General features: G+C 39.1%; 1 long non-coding RNA gene across 1 annotated transcript in view; it reads right to left on the bottom strand.

Annotated features, from left to right (window-relative positions):
• Positions 1-22,415, bottom strand: part of LOC145981441 (uncharacterized) — a 58,124-nt gene that overhangs the window by 2,109 nt on the left and 33,600 nt on the right. The window contains exons 3-4 of the long non-coding RNA XR_014440962.1: positions 5,754-5,777; positions 731-766 (exon numbers count right to left, since the gene is read on the bottom strand). This is a non-coding gene — a long non-coding RNA (uncharacterized LOC145981441). The remainder of the gene's footprint in view (positions 1-730; positions 767-5,753; positions 5,778-22,415) is intronic.

Here is a 22,415-nt window from a genome sequence, read left to right as displayed (position 1 = left end):
TCAAATAAACATAATTGCCCTGAGGATATTATGTATTCAACAAAAATATTTTGTGGGAATTATGATGAACGATTTTAGAGGCGGTGTTGAGTGATGGGCACCTCTATTTATGGGGGAAGGGCAGATCAACTGTATTCAGTAAAGCTGAGAGAAAAGTTATTTTCGGTAGACACGCTGTCGTAATTAACTACTCTGTGGGGATTACGATGTGGTTTGAGGGCACGAATGATATGATTTTTGGGGTGGGAGGAGACACATGACATCATTTTGGGGAGGATTGCGCCATTGGCCTTGGGGGAGGTGGGGATGGGCACCCCTGCATCTGACATTTTTCCAAAGCGGATTTCGGCATTGGGTTGAACGTTGGCAGAAATGTATCGAAAGCAAAGGACAGTATTTTGAATACACTTAGTAGGTACCCAACATGTGTATCTATTTTCGCACAAACTTTTCAATTGTTGCCCCTTCAATTTTTACCTTTTACAGCAGAGGAGGCATTAATTTCTGGATGACCTTTGACATACGTGACACCAAATCAACATATATACTGTACTGCACTTTGTAACCAACTAGACACATGAGTGCAAAGAGAGTCAAGAAGTGCAGAGAATCATACAGGCCTATTGTAACACAAGGACAAACAAGGGGGCTGTACAAATAAAGTTAATTGTAGATGGCATAGCGTATTAATGAACAATCTAATGAAGATGCAATGAATTATTTTACTTACCACATTCTTTTGTGCATTGCCTGTAGGTTTTAGTGTCTGAAAGAAGAAAATATTTTTTTTATATACTTTCTGTCTGTGATACAGCAGGTATGACGTCGAGTATCCAAGTGGGAGATCTAGTTTCGATTCAGCCCGTTTGTCACCCTGCATGTTCCTGTACACAGAAGATGTCCATCAACCCCTGTGGGACCATCATGAATTTGCGAAACAGGACCATTCCACTTGAGGTACACTCCGACATTGTTTCTTTAAACAGCATATTTGCAGAAGATACAATTAAACCCACAAGTGTAACAACATACGCTGTATAAAACACACCGTATTACTAGATTCCTTAAAAAAGTGCTACGACGTCAGGAGCCCCGGGTTCAAATCTCGGCCGGTGCATGGATGTTTGTGAGTATCCGTTCATGAATTTAATTATGTCATCACTCATCCCCATCTTCGCAAATTAGCCCAAAGTGGCACAAAGAGCGAAGTAAAATAAAGCAAATCAATCAATAAATACTAACTTCGTTGACGGTCATAGGCGTGGGCACGGGACACCCCCTAATCATGGACGTCCGCAATTGTTTTTCCAATGAGGGACAAGCAAGGTATTTTTCTCATGGGGTATATTACCCCGATAATAGTGTTGCCCCCTCAAAAAACAGCACTTGAATTTGAAATTAAGGCCTTAATATAAACTTTCAGGTTGACTTTCGCTTTTTAAGGGTAAGGAGCCGCTTGTCCCGTCCCCCCTTTCCATACGTCCATGCCCCTATATTATTATACTTTCACCTAGAAATTTAGTGTCTTATCAGCGTTAATAAACTATATTAAATACGTAAAGAAATTGAAGTATTTTCAAGGCGATGAAAGTTCAAACCAACTACGGGGCAGTAACTGTTCCTGTAGCATCCCCAGGTATCATTCCACATTTAAATTTCCTTGAATGAAAAAAAGGACCGATTATCCGTATTCCCCATATGCCTGCTCACACCATAATTTTGGCTGCACCGGTCATTTGAGAGGGATCTGTATGTGTGGGGTTGTCAGGCAACCAATAGCGCACGTTTTGCCTATTCACCTCCCCATTTACGTAGAAGTTTGCTTCATCGGAATGGAGTGTCTGCATAGCGACGTTTGGATTTAGTCGTACTTTCGCGATAGCCCACTTGCAAAACTGCACGCGGCGATCTGGATCGTCCTCGGAGAGGTATTGCTGCATTTGCACCTTATACGGATGCCACTTGTGCCTCTGTAGCACCATGTACACTGAACTGTGACTCATAGCACATTGCATTGCTATACGACGTGTGCTTCGCTGCGGTGACGTCGAGAAAGAGGCCAGCACTGCCGTAGCTGTTACCTCATCCGTGACTGTCCGCGGTCGTCCTCTACGTGGTCTGTCCAAGACCGTGCCGTCTCCTCGAATTTGGTTAATAACTGTGTCCCTGCAACATGTGACAGAGTTTGACGTTCTGGATTGAAATCGGCAGCCACTGCACGGGCAATTCTTCCACCCCACAGTTTGACGATCTGAATGCGTTCTTCAGTTGTTAACGGCATGGTTCAGATTTGACCTCCTGACGAAATTCTAGCCTATGATCATGTAACACATGACCCACCTATAATTTTAAATAAAAAAAGTTGAATTCAAGATGGCGGAACCAAAATGGCGGACGTACCTTGATATTCACTAAAAGGTGGCCCCTAGGCCTATTTTGTACCGCCCCTATCAAATTCCATGAAAATACAACACTGCGAATTTTACAAGAGGTGGTAAGGGACTTCTGATACACCCTTTATATATATACAAGGAGTGGACAAAAATATGGAAACACCCAACGAGAAACACATTTCCGTGACTAATATGGTGTAGGAGAACTTTTGGCGTGCAGAACTGCCTGCAGTCTTATCGGAATGGACATATAGAGATCCTGTATGGTTTTCTTGGGAATGTTGTACCATTCTTCCTGCAAAACATTGGCAAGTTCCGCTAACGATGATGGAGGTGGATATCGCGCACGCAGATTTCTCTCCAACATAGATAACAAAGGTTTAATATTATTGAGATCTGGCGATTGTGGTGGCCATGGTAGATATGACACTTCATCCTCGTGCTCAGAAAACCAGTCCTGGACGATGTGAGTTGTGTAAACATGAGCTTTGTCGTCTTGGTAAGTGGTATCATCATTGGAAAACAAAGTTTGAACCATGGGATGGACCTGGTCGCTCAAAATGGTCACATAGTCCTTGGCAGTGACGTGACATAGCAGGGTAAGGATGTGCCCCACAGAATACCACAATATGGCTGTCCATACCCTTGGCAGCAAACAATCGGAATCGTAAGCTTGAGCCGGCGTTCTCCATACATAAACTCGGCCACAAGTCGGAAAGAGTGTGAAGCAGGACTCATCTGACTAAATGACATTCTTCCACTTCCCCATAGTCCATGTTTTATGTTTTAGTCCACTCTCTCCTCTTAGAGGCATTTCGATCACTGATGAGTGGCTTGGGAATTGCAGCTCGTCTAGTAATAACCTGCTTGTGGAGCTTCCTTCGTACAGTTTTTATGCTGACAGAGTTTGTGAGCATGACATTCAGTTCAGCAGTCACTTTTGAAGCTCTAGTCTTCTTAATTTTCCTCACAATCCTACGCAATGTTCTGGAGTCTCCATCACTCAACACACATTTCCGTCAACGCTGGTGTTTATCGGATGCGGTTTCTCCAGTCGACCTGAATGCGGCCATAATCTTGAATATCGTGCCTTGCGAAACACCAAACACTTCGTCTACCTGGCTGCGGAAGCACCCACCGCACGGGCTTTGACAATTTTCCCACGTTCGAATTCTGTTAGCTCTGACATGATCCACTGCCAACTGCACAGAACACTGTCTTCACACCAAATGAAGATTGCAACGTAGTGCGAAGGTTGGACAGGTAGTGGTATTGGACGAATACGGCAGCGCCACCTACAAACGTTGAAATAATGAACATGTGAATTCAGGTGTGCATTTCACGAGGTGTTTTCATGTTTTTGTCCAACCCCTATATATACATATTTACGATGACATGTCCTTCCCGGACGTATGAAGAGACTGTTGAAGTACACCACCCCGCCTGATAGATATGAATCTTGGCTGGAGGTTACTAGATTAATGGAAGTGCATGAGAGAGAGATTGTGCTGTTACTGTGATTTCTTTTTGTGAGTTTCGTTATGATGTGCAACGTTGGCTATTTTTAAATTGCATAATCAAGATAAATAGATTCTGAATTCATATGTTAAAATGTAAGTTCTGTGTTTTTGTGTCTATTTACTGCAAATCTTAATGTTTTCCCGTGCCCTGGGAGGTATCACGCGTATACCAATATATAGTCTCATGTTGCTCATTCTCAATTTGTATTGAGATAAATATATTCTTATGACTATTAATAATATCATATGGTTAACTCTGGCACGACCGTGTCAACGCGCGCATCGATGCAATAAAGCTAAACCAGTGACACAGAAGGAGATTTTTCTTTCCCGACTGAACTTTCATCAAGACTATTGCACCGCCTAATCAGAGGGTATGCAAGCGCCTATGTTGACTGTACGAGCTTTCATTTGGTTAACTTGCTAGACGCAATGGAGATGCAAATATAAGTGTACTCTTGAAGCTAATTGACATCTTTCTGTCCGAAAACTTTATCAGACTTACATTGGAGAACTGTTTTCTTCTCTTTTGCAATGTATGAAACTTGAAATAGCCCAGATATACCGGATGTGCTTCAAGTTCACTACCAGGAGACTCGAACCCGAGACGTACAAACTCCGGCTCGACACTCTAAGCACATTGTTGTAGGTACGATCTTACACTGGGCCATTTCGAAACGTTGGTTTCATACATTGCAATACACAGGAAAGAAACATTAGCACCTACAAACCAGCACAAATTATGCTCCAACGCGGAACTTCCAATTAAGTGCTCCATGGAAATCCCTCTACTGGGCCACTTCCGCATCCTTCTGCAAAAGGGTGGGGAAAACAGCTCTCTGCTGTTGCACAGGTGAAGTTTCCAGATATACTCTGTCCCGTTATTCTCTGGAGTGAGCGAACGAAAGATGCTTGGAGAGGGAAGATGGACTGCACTTCCCAGGCTTTGCAGCAGCTTGTACTGCTTCCCTCAGTCCACCCGCTATCTGGTCCTTATGAGCGGAATCCTTGCGATAGAGAACAGATTGAGGCAGATTTCCTTCAACAATTTGCATACATTTGCAACACCGTTTCCATAGCAACAGACAAATGTGTACTTTATGTGTCAGCTGATTCGCTGACCACCTCTTTACTTTGTTATAGCATTTGAGAGCCAGGTGGGAGCCTGCTATTGGATTGACAGGTTTGATGACGTAAAGTAAGTTTATGCATTTCCTTACTCGATGATTACGGCACATTCATCATCAAATATAATATTTGAAACATTGAACAAATATAAAACACAACCGGATGATAATTGAATAAAGATTAGTTCATCTAATGATATCGCTGGAACGTAGCATATTTTTTGGACCTTTCCTGATGTAAGAATTACCCACAATATCTCATCAACTCCGTCCTCTCACTTAATCTTAAGATGATGTAAATTTTTATATCATGTAAACTCTTAACATTTTACTCTATTAATAGTTTACTCCGATCTCGTACAGCATTCATCATGAAGAAATATTGATAAACATTTCAGGGTCGTGACCTGGATATAAAATGTCAAGACGTTTCTTCAACGACTCTATTATTGTATGAAATTGTTCTTGTTTACTTCAAGAAAGTTTATATTAGAAGCAAAATTCTACAAATGGTGATTATTAGTTTCTGAAGACACCTCTATTGACATTGATACTTGGGTCTATTTCTGGTGAATTACCAGTGTCTTCCCCGTTAGTTCAATTCCGAATCACACTAAATTAAATTATAAAATTAGTCTATGGAGGAAACTGATCAATAGTAACTAATACATCTTAAGAGAACGCTGAACTTTTGAAAAGGCGTTACAACTTACCAAGGATTTGCTTCTCCTGGTCAACTAAACAAAATGAGAAAATAATGTTTTTAGATACTCTTGGCATTATTTATGTTTATGTTTGCACTAAAATTAATTCCTGATCCTTATCCAATTTACGCCATAAGTCTCTCGTTCTAATGCTGTACTGGCATGGATCTTCTTTGTGAATGTCGCCTCCTTAATTTCATCACATCACTCATCTCCATCTTCGCGATTAGCCAAATATAGCAGAAAAGCGAAGAAAAATTAACCAAGTAAAAATACATGTACAAAAATGTGTATGTAGAGACAAACACTCACACACACAGATAAATACGTATTATAGAAGGCTTACGAGGTCAGGCCATGTGATATAATTGGAAAAGGAAATAAGAGATTACAGGATTCTTGTTGGTAAACCTGATGGTAAGAGGCCTGTAGGAAGGCCAAGACGAATATGGAGGCATAACGTTGAGATGGACCTGAAGGAAATCTGTAACGGTAAGGATGGAAGAGATTGGATTGATCTTTCAAGATCGTGCCTCAAGACTCCATTCCGAGATAAATTGAATTCTTCAAGTGTCTCCGATTTGAAACACATTTTATTAAATAATTCTGAATTTTGTATTCAGTATTCAGAATGAAACTAATTAGAATATTAATACTTGCTATTTAATCAAGGTAAAACATCATGACACTTTGCTGAATGATTTGAAACGTGCTTAGACTTAAAATGTGCTAAGGGGACAGAGAACAGGTGATTGGTTTACAAGCTGTTAACATGTGCTGTTAACAAACAGCGATATCTCCTGATATCTAATCATCATGATCTCTTGCACAAACACTGCGTCATAAAGGAAAAAATAAAGAAAGATTCCGCCGAACTACTGTCCAATTAAAAATTATGTCTACTGGAGTTTGCACTCAAATTAAAAATTAAACACTTAACTTACTGAATTCTGATTTAAGCTAAAAAAAAACTATTTTTTTCAAGTATGCTTTCAATTTCTTATCGTCGTGAGAACAAAAAAAGCAGCTTTTTTGGTGTTTTTCAAACTATGCTCTCTTCGAGATTGTAATTAAAAAACTTGTGGTCCAATCGTTGATGGTTAATAATGTTTAATCCGACCGTAGACAATCATTCGCTCCGTAGACAACCATATGCCCTGAAAGCAGAGAAAACAGGAATGGCATAGTCTCCCTTCGTTCCGTACTTTCAAGCGGCAACCCTCGAATCAGCCACTAACGGCGTCACCCACCCCGTCCCCTCCCTTGACGTCCCTTCGCACTCAAGCAAGAAGCACAGCGTCGGAGATCCAATTGCTTACATGGGCCAATCTTGAGGATCTCAAACAATTACCAAAATTCTGGTTTGAAAGATTGCGTTAATACTTTTTCACAATTTTCCGCAAAGTTTAGATAAATCTAAAGAATAAACGCGATAATATGGAGTCATGGACATCGTGTTTGTACCTTCATCATGTTATCATTCCACCTCATTGTCTCGATTCATTCACGAAATAGACCAGCGGCGAAAAATAAACAAAATAGAAATAGGTCGCCAATTCTTTCAAAATAACGTGACGTTTAGAAACGTTTATATTACAATCGAAGCAAGGAAGAAATATTTTTTTGCAAAATTGAGGGAAAACCCGGCAATTTTTACAAAATATTTAGTCTAAAATATTTTCTAAAGTAAAAAGTTGTTAACCGTAAGTGGCTGCTGGGAGCTCAGAATGTAATCTTGATTTATTTGGGAGATGTAGGAAATGTCTCGTCTGACCACCCACTTCCCCCAAGCACAAAGTGTGCCTGTATAAAATGAGTAGGCATAATAGTCCTTCCATTGATACTGGCCATGGTTTGATTGCATTATCTTTCAGACATCTGTATTTCAACTGACTTGCAAAAGCGTTTTAGCATGATTTTTCTTTTACATTTGTTGAACAAAGAAAACTGGGAAACATTGTTAACTTTTCGACCATTTCTTACATTAACCTTTTGAGTCCTAAGGTCATTTTCACATGTAACCCCCTTGGTCCCGAGCCGATTTTGAGCAAAATGTAGAGTTTCAATTAAATGAATGTAGATCGGAGGCTAATTGCCCTAGAGAGATGAGTGATATACCGTTGTACCCGGAATGAACCAGAGAGTCAGACTATATGAAATGTATGCAAATTCGGCGTATATGTGGTGATTAACCCGATAGGTAGAAAATGGGCGTAAAATAGAAATACACTGGAACACTTAGTTTAGTGTTAACATTGGCGATGCATTTCAACTGTAAGCACAAACATGTATCGTGTATTAGAAGACCAAGATTTGAAATGTGTGCTAATTTTCTAAGAATTCAATTGCCACTTTTTGCACAGAAAGGCTATTCGAGACGGAACCTACAGTCTAAAGTGGAATCCGTACCACTGTACCACGTATCCCCACCGGTATCAAACCCACGACCCCTTGACGCTATCGTTTTCGAAGACCACAGCAAAACGTCCTTTTCCTGTATACAGTCAAAGGCAAACATTATAGCAGGCAAAATATCCATAGTTTTTTCCATTATTTACTTTCCCAGACAGGGCTTTTTTAAGAAGCTGTATGACGATTCCGACCCTTGAAAATGACATTGAGGAACACAGAATTAATTAACATAATGATTAGCAATTTGTCTATTATTACATTTGCCTTCGATTGCGCACAACACAGGAATTCTGCATTTATCGCAAGTTACACAGGAAGAGCGAGAGAAACCTGCGAAGTGCTTCTACAGATAACATCTAAAATCAACAGCGAGTGGTTTTCCCCCATCCCTTGTCGAGGGCGAGGACTTAGTTGCCACTTGGTTGCCACTGCCTCAGAAACACATGCAGGTCGTGTGGGAAGAGAGAGTACTAAGAATGCCCACTCCCGTGTTCTCTCTGCATTGCTTCACGAAACGTATAGCAAAAATATTCTCAATTTAAACTGTGTAAACCAACTTTATGCTTTAATGTTGAAAAAACAACGTTATTTAAAAGAGCAAATTTAAGCATAAAAGATAAAGGTCTGGCAACCATAGATACCGATAGAAGAGAATCAAGATCGAATGCTTGAAAGTAAGGTTGTCCTGTCTCCTGGTTGCAACGTCATACATTGCAAATGCAAGCTGCAGAAAATTCAAGCTCTTCGAAAAAAAAGTTTAGAAAACACTTTTTTTTATAATCAATCGGTTTACAAACCGAAGGCAATAGCAACAACTTTACTTTGTACTCTACATTTTTTTTGTCTGAGAGCGTACCGGGGTTGGGGGGGGGTGTCTGTACACTCCCCTAATACATTAGCAATATTCAAAGAACTGAAAATGCAGTATTCATTCATTCATTCAGTATAGGTTATATACATGTGACTTACAAAGTACGAAATTACCTTGCATATAATTTTGTTGTGGATTTGTCACATTTTACATTGTTATAACAATTTTCTTCTGCGATAAACAAGTGCTTAGCTTTCCTTAAGTTGTCATTGAATATAAGGGAAAACCGAAATCCTCAGCATTGTACCAACATGTGACACTGGCGGCACCACACAAAATTAAATAAACTTCATAATACAACGATCTCGTACTCTAAACCAAACCAATGCAATGCTCAGGTTATACTACCAATAATATGGCTACCGTTCCAAGTTTTTTTTTTTTTTGTGAAAGTATTGTGGATTGTGTGGATTAGTACGAGGTGAAGGTAACTAATTTGTACCGTCTGGTTAACCACGACGCGGATATGAGAGGGCGTGCAGAACGGTAGAAACGGGATATTTCCTGTAAGTTATCTAAGGTTCTGGTAAAATAATCGTCTGCAATAAGTGAGAAATAATTTTCCAAAGAGCGGAATCACAGCCTGATTTACTGAAATTGTTGTTCTCTGCTTGCTTTCTTATACTCAATAAAATGCAACTCACTATCACTACAATTCACGAATGTTGAAGAAAATAAGATTTAAATAAGATAAAGCATTTTGCCACCCCAAACTCGTGCACCCCAAGGTCTGGGCTGAGAAGTTAACTTTAGGTCCAGCGCTGAGTAACTGAACGTAAAACTAAAATTACATGCAAAATATATTCATTAAATGAAGGGCTCTGGTTTAAACCATGGTAAGTGAAATATTACCATGTACATCTTAGACGTACAATCTTACAAAAATGATCAAAATGTCACAAACAGTTCAATCTGTTCTTTATACTTGATGTTTTGCGATTTTCTTGTCAGCTGAAGTGAAACGAAGGAAGGTTTTCACCTTAACACTGGATTGCTCATTATCCCTCGAAACGATCTCCTCTCGGCGGATGAGAGTGCTTGAGAACTATTGGGAGCGGAGAGGTCCAAGGGCAAGGTGCAACGGGGGGTATTTCCCCAACAATCTCTCTTTCAAAAGATCATTAACAGATCTACAGCAATAGCAACGTATTCACAATTAAAGTGAAACAAGAAGGGACAATAAATATAAGAATGAAACCTAATTGATTTATATTAATATAAAAACTAAACACAATGTTTCAAGTGCTACGCCGACATTCTTGGCGGAGTGGTTAGCATGGCGTACTACTACGCCTGAGGACCCGGGTTCGAATCCCGGCCTGGGCAGTGGGAATTGGTATTTGTGAGTGTCCCTTCATCGGTTTCATTGTACATCAGCTACTTCCATCTTCGCGATTAGGCCTCCCCCATGGCGCAGTGGTATCGTCATTGCCTTGTAATCGAGGGGTCCCGGGTTCAATACCCGGTGGAGGCACAAGTGGTTCGGATCCCACTTTAAACTGTAGGTCCAGTCCCGATTAGCCTTACTGTGCATAAAGTGGACTTAAAACACCAAATCAAACCATCTTCGCGATTAGCCAAAAGTGGCATTCAATCTTTCAGCTGTTCCATAATAAAACAATTTCAACAATTTTGAAATTAATTGACATCTTTAACCACTTAGTAAAGAAATCAGTTTGCTACTTTATACAAATCTGATATTTATAAAAGTAAAAAAAATCCTTTAAATGTATTTAATAATGTTATTTTTAAATTTAAATATTTAGTGATTTAGTAATTAGTAATATTGTATTTAAAATACGTATACATATTAGCGCGCACGTATGTGTAGATTAAGATCTTTGTCCCCCTCAACCAGTGATTTCACACCATGTACACGAAGCAAAAAGAAGAAGAGTCAGTATTGATAGATTGATTTGGTGTTTTAAGTCCACTTTATACACAGTAAGCCTAATCGGAACTGGACCTACAGTTTAAAGTGGGATCCGAACCACTATGTGCCTTAACCGGACATCGAACCCGGTACCCCTTGATTACAAGGCAACGACGAAGAGTCAATATGATGATGTTACACCCATGTTCTGCCTACCGTTTCAAAGATGAGGGCCTCCCTTATTGTTTCATGCCCGACGCTGTCGCTTTGTACTGAAGGGATTCCAAGATCGAACGTTCATGCCTGCTTGGGGCAGATAGCTCAAAGGCTCGAATCCCACTTTAAACTTTAGGTCCTTCCCGATTAGCCTATAATGCAAATCGTGGACTCAAAACAAAGTTATACCACTGATGAATGCGGTTTGACCAAAGTTTTGCTTTGACACGTATAGTAAACGATGAAACAAAATTGACCCCCCACCCTTCACTCATTCGTTTTGCTTTGTAGTTCGCATGTATTGACTTCAGTTATATAATTCTTAAGTGGATGATGGACCAAGTTTGATGGACAGATATTACCAACGATGGCAAAAACGAATTACGTAGTGACTAGCAGCTAATGCAAACGCAATTTTGCGTCTGTCTTTTCCGACCGCCATTCTTTACTCCGCTGACGCTGCCAGCAAGGGAGGCCACGAAGCAAGTTGCACAGAATTAGTTATTGCTTGTAGCGTTCTGAAAGCCCACTGTGGAAAATAAAGGAACCCACCAAAGAGTGTTTTCTTTTTACTATGTACAGTCATAGGCAAATAAATGGTAGGCAAATTGTCCATTGCTATTTTAATTACATTTTATTCTACATCCTGTGCTTTTTTAAGGAATGACACTGTTGGTTCGAAGCAGGAATTGCCCTCTTCATATTGACGTCATTATTTCAATTCAGTATAATCACATTGTGTAATACAAACTGAATGAAAATGGTGGTGGACAATTCGCCTACTGTTTCTTTCGCCGCTGAGTGTACAGCAGAACTATTAAATACATTTATAAAATGATCAGAAAATACTTTAACTTTAGATCAATTCGTATTTTCTTTAAAGAAAATTCAGCCTGAGGCTATCCAACTACTCTTCTTTAGCGAACATATTTAAAGACGCGAAAAGCATGAAGCTTGTACAAAATTACGTAACGAAATGCTAATTTGAAGCAAGTAAATATGATAACATATTTTGAGACTCTTTTTAATCAACGCAAAGCAATGTCCATTTTCTGCAACGGCCAGTGTATTCGTCCAACAAACTTATTTAAGTTATTTAGATAACTAACCACTTCTACTCGTTCCTTTGGGCCGCCCCAGAAGGCAGAGTGGTTAGCACATCGCGCTACAGCGCCAGGGGTCCCGGGTTCGAATCCTGGCCTGGGCATGGAAGTTTGTGAGTGTGCATTCATCAATTTCATCATGTCATAACTGATCCTCATCTTCACAAATTAGCCAAGAGTCGCACAAGAAGCGAAGTAAAGTAAAGCAATTTATTCAATCAATCGTTCCTTTGGGGCAGGTAGGAGATCCAGTTCAGACACGTTAGAGTAATGTGCAACGGTTTCACCCCTGAATGGAACCGAGACGTAGTGCGATAATATTTTCTTTCGCCCTTCTTATCTTAGATGTTCGACTATGCAATATGGCAATTAACAGTGAGTCACTGATAAAGTAAGAACATAAATGTGAAGGATAATGGCAGGTTGACGTGTGAATATACAAAATTATTGCTTTGGAGTACCTAAATGTAAAATCGTCGTGATTAACAAAACAGGAAGCAAAGCCACGTAAAATATGCAGTGCGTTCAATTTAAAATTGAACCCACCGGAAAAGCATCATGAGAGTAAGTAGTATTAATTTCCTTTTCTATTTCCTTGCCTCTTTGTTCCACACCAAGCTACGTGACTATTCAGCCGTCGTGTTACCATTACAAACAAATACATGCATTGTGTTAGGTATTCGTAAATGGGCGGATTTGGGTACAATTTTAAATTGAACGCGCTGTGTCTAAATAACCCAACATAAATAGTTGTTTGGATTTTCGTTTTTTGTTGCTTACGAATTTAGAAACAGTACCTGAATACTTTCTTCCGATAGAAGCACTGCACAGGCACACAGCCTCCACATGTGTGCATATGTATCAGTGTGTGACTAGAAAATAAATATGAATGATAAGAAACGTTATACTTTTTAAAGATGGTGGAGTTATTGTTTTACCGTTACTTGAAAATACCGGAATCTCAGGAATTGACAACACCGAAATATCGGTACCTTCGCTATTTTCCGGTACTTTATGCATCTTCGATGTAACCGGTATTTCGAGATATTGAACCCGGGTATCTAAAACTCACTCTATACTCGTAATATTCTGAGACTGACACTTGCAAGGTATAAGTTTACTCTCCAGCACTTGAAATGAGAAGGGAAAGGAAGGGGGGATTTCTCGCGACCATAAGCAAAGATGAAGACATGGGACTGCATCGCAATTCTGCCATTGATTGCAACAACTAGGGTGATGTTTTACCTCCTTTTCGCCCTAGTAAAGAGCATCACCTCACGTCACGAAGTCTCCGGGGCGTCACTTCGCGAGGTTTCCTTTCTTCTCATAGGGGAGAGAGATCCTTTTTTAGTTTTACCCTGCGACGGGGCAAAACAAGCCGACATCTGGACAAAGCATGTCAGGCTGTTGATCACGTGCCCTCGGGTTCGAATCTCGAACGTCCCCCAACCTTTACGTTGCAGAGAAAGGAATGGCAAATGGGCGCGGTAGGAAGAGAACCAACGAAACGAATGCATTCATGTAATAAAAAGATGTTCATCTAAAACGTTGTTAAATGTTTAAAAACTCATACTTGACTGATCGAAATCAAATTATTTCAAGGATTCTCACATGATCACTCTCTTGGTTTGCCTCTAATTGTGGTCATTCATTCTTAAGTTACTCATTTCTTTATTCCGTTGTTTTTGAAATGGATATGAGTGGAGTGTCAGGAAATTTGGTTAGAGGACGCAGATTGCGAGGGCAAAAAGTGCCAATATTTGGGGGGATGAAACTACCCCACGCCCCCATAATCGCCGCCACTGTGTATAATCCTATTCTATTTAATTTTATTAATAATAATATGTAATTGCTCTTGCTCACCAAGAAGTGATTCCATGGCTGATAGTTACTGTGACACGATATTAAGGGAGTGACCTCGGCTGGAATCTACGATGGAGTTATTTTTTATGTAATCCGTTTCGTGAGCTAATTACTTTATTTCCTTGTGGTTAACTTGCTGGTGTATATTATGCACCGTAAAGCAGGAAAAATGAAAAAAAATATATCAGTAGTATAAAATATACTATTACTGGGGCGAGAAAGTACGAGCCCCCCTCAGACTGATTTGGATATACTTAAAAGTATGTCAAGATGTCCATATGAGCTTATTGCTCAAGTGTGCTACTCTGTTGAATCCAAGCATTTAGTAAAAAACCCTTCATTGATTCCCTGAGAAAGTACGACCCCCCTCAGATTGATTTGGCCATGTGTACAAAAGTTGCATCTGCCAAATTGTTGTCCATAAGCTTGTTAAAAAAATTGCCCTCTAGATATTGTTTTTGCTACACCTAAAACTAAGCCAAGATGCTCATAAAAGACACCCACCCACACACACCCACCCACACCCACCCACGCACACCCACACGCACCCACACCCACCCACACCCACCCACGCACACCCACACCCACATATGTTATCTACTTCTGGTCTACTTGACACACCTGTGGGTTTTTCCAATTTTTTTAGCACACTGCTGAACCCAACTGATATTTTGTATTAAGTATAGAGTTTTGATTTGGACCCCAAGAAATCTTATATAATAAGCCAACAACAAAAATGCCAAATCAGAAATATTGTAATCAATGCAATAAGAATATATCTAGCTCTAATTGGGCGAAGCACCAACGGAATTGTGATCCACAAAAATGCAGAACACCCACAAAAATATGCCCAAAATGCCACAGAAAAAATAGCATGGAATACTTCACATATAAGCATAAAGGTACTTGTTATGTACAGCCTTCTACTTCATCTCAGCCATCTACATCTTCATCTGGTTTAAAAATTAAGCTTGAAACATCTGATAATGCTGGACCAGCAAAGCAGCCACGCTATGCACCCATCCATAGCAGTTTTAATGGTCAACTTAGTGATTACTGTTTTGTATCAGAGCCAAAATGTGACATTAAGAATTTTTTGAACAGTATAAATTCTGATGTGCAGGCTATTCTAAATGCACAAAATGGCTCTTATAAGCTATCCCTCAAATTGTATACTCAATATAAGAAAGCAAATGGCACAAAATTTACACAGGCCCACATAAGAGAAACTTTACCTGTATACTCAAATATAAACTCAGACAAAATACTAAGCAGGTTGATAGACCATTTGCTTATCAAACACTCTGAGTTTGCTGCTAAGGAATCGGGTTGGAGCCTATGTGGATCTCCACACAAGATCTACATTAATATTTCTGAATTCAGACCACTACAAGGTTCTACACATCTGCCATTACCTGCCAATATCAAAAACAAAAAAGCCGTGGTCAACCTAGAAAATAATGATCAAAAATGCTTCTTGTGGAGTATATAGGCAGCTTTGTTTCCAGTTTTAAATAATCCAGAGCGAATAAGTTATTATAAACAGCATGAACATGATTTTGATGATGCAATGGAGGGCTTAGAATATCCAATGTCAGTTCAGAATATTGATAAATTTGAAAAAAAAGGCCAGAGATATCAATGGTAGGCCATTATCTATTAATGTATTTATTTGTTCTCCTGGTCGTGGCAATTGCTTGATAGAACCTCTCAGAATCAGTACACTTGATAATGATTTTGCTGTCCCGATTGATCTGCTCTTAATTGAAGGGGATGGCACATACCATTACACTCTGATACACAGTCTTGAAGCTTTAGTCAGAAAACAACTGGACAAATCTAATACAATAAACAAGTTGTGTCGAAGATGTTTGACTGTATTTGATGTTAGAAAAATGGTGAATGGTGTTTATGAGAAGAATACAGAAATTGCTAAAAACAAGTTAGTTGAAAAACTGTGGCAACCATAAACCTGTTCATATGGTTATGCCTAAACCAAATGAAAATGCCAAATTCAAAAAAATTGAAGCCTTGTTATGGCACCCAGCATATATAGTCTGTGATTTTGAATCAAACCTCAAACCTCTTACATTCTGCAGCCAAGATCCTGATGAATCTTCAAGTACATCATACCAGCTACATGTATCTTCTAGCTTTTATTATGTGGTTGTACAGGATGGTGTTGTTGGTAAAGAATATTTATACATGTGACCAGATGCCATCAAAGAATTTGCACATAAAATAGAAAATGAGTGCCGTTGCATAGCCTCTAATGTGTTGTTAAAATCAAAACCTATGATGCCTTTAACAGAGGATCAGATCGAAGATTTCAACAATGCAGAAAAATTCCCGGAATGTAATTCTGAATTTTTAGATACAAATATCAAGGTGTATCACCATTCCCATACAGATGGTAAATTCAAAATGGCCCTGTGTAATAGCTGTAATATTAAGATCCAGAGACCAAAATTTGTCCCGATTTTTTGTCACGGGGCATCCAATTATGATTTTCATCATCTCATCAGGTACGATGGGATTGACAAGCAGAATTTAAATATTTTAGCAGAAAATGATGAAAAATATATTGCTATTAGCAAGATAATTAGTGTTGATGGTAAGCCTATACACTTAAGATTTCTTGATTCATACAGAATTCTGTCGGCTAGCCTGGCTACTCTGGCCAATCAATTATCTGATGACCAATTCAAAATCACATGTGCTATGTTTCCAAATCAGGACCTGAAATTAATTAGGCATAAGGGTGTATACCAATATGACTATGTTACTGATTTTTCTAAATTTGATGAGTGTGCTCTGCCATCACAACAAGAGTTCTACAGTAAACTTAGGGCATCCGGAATCACTGATGATGATTATCACCATGCCCAGTTGATGTGGACCAACTTAAAATGCCAGATACTTGTTGATTATCATAAGGCATACTTGAAACTTGATGTGACTCTCTTCAGACATTTAGAAAATCATCGATGGAAAATTATAAGCTGGATCCAATCTATTTCTACAGTGCTCCGGGCATAGCATGGTCTGCGATGTTTTTCAACACTAAAATGCAATTGGATCTGATCCAGGATCAGGACATGCATCTGTTTATGGAACAATGTATACAATGAGGCATGGTGCAATGCTCTCAGAGATATGCCAGAGCCAACAACAAATATATTCCCGTTTATGATCCAACACGGCCATCAAACTATATACTTTATGTGGATGCCAACAGCCTATATGGTCATGCTATGATGGATAAACTGCCATATGCAGGGCTTGAGTGGGTCGAAGATTTCAACATTGAAGATCTTCAGGACTTTGATGACAGTGACTACGACCTGTTCTTAGAGGTTGATCTGACAATTCCTGATAATTTGCACAGCTAGTTCTCTGATCTGCCCCCAATTCCTGAGGTCGAGTGTTCACCGGGCTCTAAACAGAAGAAACTAATGATGACTCTAAAACCAAAACAGGATTATGTCATATAGTACAAAAACCTCCAGTTCCTGATGTATCACGGTGTTCAAGTGAACAAGGTTGGCAAAGTCTTCAGGTTTAAGCATTCAACATGGATGAAGCATTACATCGATACAACCATCGAGCATCGAACCCAATTTGATAAGACCTTTTTCAAATTGATGGTCAATTTAGTGTATGGTAAAACCATAGAAAATGTCAGAAAACATACTGATGTTAGATTAGTTACTGACCCCAACCGGAGCAAAAAATTGGTAGCAAAGTCCAATTTCAATTACAGAAGAATTTATGATGATAATCTGGCACTCTTTAATATGAACAAAACAGAGATTAAGTTTGATAAGCCTATTTATGTAGGGGCTGTGATATTAGAATTGGCCAAATTACACATGCTAAAGCTCTATTATGATGTGCTGAAGCCTTTTTATGATGATCGTATAAGACTGATGTATATGGACACGGACAGCTTTATGATTGATATTCAGACAGAAGATGTCTATCAAGATATTGCACAGCGTGCATTGCTTAAATATTTCGATACCAGTGAACATCCAAAGATTCAACCCTACAACAAAAATGTGCCTGGTAAGTTAAAAGACGAGACACTTGGCGATGTTATTGTATTATTTGCAGGGTTAAGGGCCAAAATACACAGCTTTGAAACATGTAGTGGTGCTGTTGCCAAAAAAGCCAAGGGCATTGGTAGAGTAACTGTGGACAAAGAGCTCCAATTTAAAGATTATGAAGATTGTCTCAAATCACAGAGTTCAATCAGAACATCAGAATGCAGATTCCAGAGTAAAGATCACTTGTTGACCACAAATGTTATAAGAAAAATTTCTCTGGAGCCACATGACGATAAGAGATGCATTTTATCATGTGGTATACATACTTTACCATGGGGTCATTGTGATATGATAAGTGGCAATCAATGCCCAATCAGAGAGCATGCTTTGAAATAAATAAATATGCCGATGAACTTATTTGGGTTCAAAAAAACAAGCTATTATGGACCTGCCAACACCAGCACCTTCTCCTGATATACAATCTATGCTAACTAAACTAAGTGGTTTGTTAAATGTTCACCTGAACAGCATACTTACAGATGTTGATGATAAAACAGGTAAACCATTGTACATATTTAACAATAACTTAAACCACTACCAGTTACCTGTAGGTGGCCAATTACAATTTATTACAACCCCCGAGGGTAATGTCAAAATTTCAGTAGGCAAAAATATTTACAGGATAAAGCACTCGGACATGGTTTCTGGTACTGTGTATGATGTCTCTGCCGGTGACTGTTTGTATGTTGAGACCCACCATGACAAGCTCATACTTTTTTTATAGAATTAAGAATCAAATACTCTATAATAAATAACTACTAAAGCAAAATGCCAAATGATACTTTTGGGCATACAAGGCGCGAAGATCAGAGTCAAAAAATTAAGAAGTGATTTACAAGCTCCACAAACTACACTCAATGCCAGTCTTCAACTAGAGATTACCAATTTACAATCACAATGCATGGACCCTCTTCTTAAAATTGACTCAGAACTCAAATTGCTGCTTCAAAAATATACTGACTTGGACACACTCGATAATCTTCAGAGTTTAGAGGAGGCTATAGCAGCTCTTCAAACCAAATTTAACACTCAGGCTACCAACTCTGAGCAATTGAAACAGCAACTAGAAGAGCAGATTGGTAGTGTCCAGACACAGCTCCAAACAATTGTCAAAAGCATAAAGTCACAAGAAGATTTTGATCTAGTAATTTCTACTCTAAAATAACAGATTTAATCACTGGAGATTCCTAATCTGGACCCTCTGAACAATGCCATAGCCGAGGTTAAAGAAAAAATCGAGACACTTGAGATTTTTATGGACAACCTATCATCTTGTGATGCTCTGAGTGCTATCACTCGTAGTGTTGCCAACATCAAGCTGCAACTCGAGACATATGAAGATTTTAGAAAAATTCAGAGTACCATAAGCCATCTTGAGGGTACCATAGCAGCAGTACCAAATGATCTGACAAATGTACAAGAAACTCTAGAATCCCGTTTACCTGGTATCGTAGACAACCTTGTCAGTGTCCAGCAACAGATCACCAAACTTGAAAACCTCAACACTGAATCTGAGCTATCTCATTTTCATCACTTGATCGATGATATCCAGACAAAACTTGAAATTTTACAACAATCCACACCTACTCAGGCAGACATAACCCTGCTCCAAGATGCTATGCGTAGTGTAGCTGATGCTACTGAGTTGGGTGCTGTGAAATCAGCCCTGGAGTCTGTGCAGAATATTGTAGCCAATCTGCCTACATCACAGGAACTGAAAAATATTAAAATAGCTTTGAATCGCATACTGAAATCAGAAGACATCAAGAATATCCAGACAGAGATCAAACTGCTTACTCAGACAGTGGCCACTCTACCAACTAATCAACATATTAGCGAACTCCATGCTTTGTTTGAGGATAACAGAAGACAAGTCCACGATCTTACAGCCAAAAGTTCTAAATTGGCTGTTGTTGAAAATCTACTGCAAATTGTAGCCAACATCAAACAACACCTTGGGACTATAGAATCCAACCAAGCAAATGCTCTGTCTGTTTTTACCACACAGCTTCAAGAGATTGTGCAACAATACAAGAAACTTGCTGCGGACATAAAGATCAAGCCGGGCCACGACGATGTTGTTAGGACTATCAATGAGCATCTTCAATCTGTAATGAGTAGATTGCTTACAGCAGAAAAAGAAGTAACTGGCCTAATAGAGAATCCTAAGCATACAGTAATCCTTGAATTGAACAGTATCCCCAACAAAGAATATGATTCACCATTTACACCAGGTGGAAAAATATATATGCTGTCCCCTGCACAATTTTATTACCAGTTTTTTGTTGGGGGCACACTCAGACCAATCAAGATCAAATATTGGTTCCAACCACTGGCTCACCACTACCGTACCTTATCAATTACCAATGTTGACAACAAACCAAAGGTCACCAGTGTAGAGTTAGAGGATTTTACAGACCCCGATACATTAGAGACAACTTATGCTGAAGATGATGGTTCTCTTGAATTTAATATACAAATAGGGGACAAACTGTATTTAGATAAACCATTGTTGATGAACTACACAGACCAGCCAGACATAACTATAAGCGACTGCCAGTAGTCACAAAAGGCATATGATCAGTGGCAGGCTGACTTCGTTGAGATGGCAAGCGGTAAGCTGAAAAACTTAGACAAGATCAACAAGGGCTACAAGTAACTACTCACTGTCATAGACACATTTTCAAAATATGCCTGTTCTGTGCCGCTAAACTCCAAGACTGGAAAATGTGTTACAGAAGCCTTCAGGACAATCATCAATCAGAGTGGAAGATCACCGCACTATCTACAAACAGATAATGGCAAATAATTCTATACTTTGGTGTTCCAACATTTTATTAAAAGCCAGTCAATGCTACATTACTCGAGTTACAGTGATCTCAAGGCCTCTATTCTAGAGAGATTCAACAGAACCCTAAAAAGTCATATGTATAAACAATTTACCCTTCTAGGTATTTATAAATGGCTTACTATCCTACCAGAACTTCTAGATCCATATAACAACTCGGCTCATTCCACAATCAACATGAAGCCCTCTGAGGTAACTTCATCTGATGAGCAAAAATTGATCAGGACTGTTTATTATCCTAGATACCAGCCAACAACAAGAAAGGCCAAATACAAGGTGGGTGATCAAGTAAGAATCAGCAAATATAAGCACTTATTCAAAAGAGGCTTTACAAGAAACTGGAGCACTGAATTATTTACAGTGGTTCAAGTTATACCTGGGACCCTTAACACATATATAATAAAATACCATCGCGGAGAAATTCTCAAAGACCGATTCTATGAAGAAGAACTCAGCAAAATTAAACAGCCCGACCCATATCTTATAGAAAAAGACATCCGCAGAAAACGCAACAAGATACTGGTCAAATGGCTAAGTCTCCCAGAACACAGCTGGATCGAGGCAGACAAAGTGATACTATGAACACCTGGGATGTTATAAAGAGACTGCCAGAGCCTGAACAGCAGACTAAGATAAATGGCAAGCTGCTGCCTGATAATATTCGCTGTCTTATTGTTGGGCCATCGGCTTGTGGTACAACTACACTAATGGCTGATAATTTTTTATTGGCACCCAACTGGTTACACTGGAAAAACAGGCACTTGTATGTCTTCTCTAAGAACAATTAAAATATCAGCAGCTAATGAAGCTATACGATGGACTGGATATAGCCACTTTTGAATGAGATGTTAAGCCACTCAATGACTGCCTTGAAAAGTCTGTTGTTGTGTTTGATGACATTATACTGGATAATCAAAACAAGGTTAGAAATTTATTTACACAGGGGCGACACAAACACATAGATTGCTTCTACCTGGCACAGACTTTTTCTAAAATACCAAAACAGCTGATCCGAGACAACAGCAATTTTATATGTGTGTTTTATCAAGACCATACCAACCTCAAACACATACATGATGGGTATGTAGGTGGGGACTTGAGCTACAATGATTTTTCTAAGTTTTGCAGTAGGTGCTGGAACCAGGACAGCTATGGCTTTGTCACAATTGATATGACAAGGAGACCCAATAGTGGTAAATACAGAAATAAAATCAACAATTTTCTAGAGATTGAAACATATATAAATAACCATGAAAAGGCCAATCATTGATGATCTTAAATTAAGAGACTATCTTGTAAAATGATTTAATGGATGGAAATCAGAGAACCGAGGTATTTATGAACAACACAAGCGCACAGAACAGCCTATTATTGAT

Source organism: Lepisma saccharinum, chromosome 29 (assembly GCF_977018435.1).
Source record: "Lepisma saccharinum chromosome 29, izLepSacc3.1, whole genome shotgun sequence".
NCBI classification, from domain to species: Eukaryota; Metazoa; Arthropoda; class Insecta; order Zygentoma; family Lepismatidae; genus Lepisma; species Lepisma saccharinum.
Note: the sequence above shows the minus strand (reverse complement) of the source record. Positions and strands in the feature narration are given on the sequence as shown.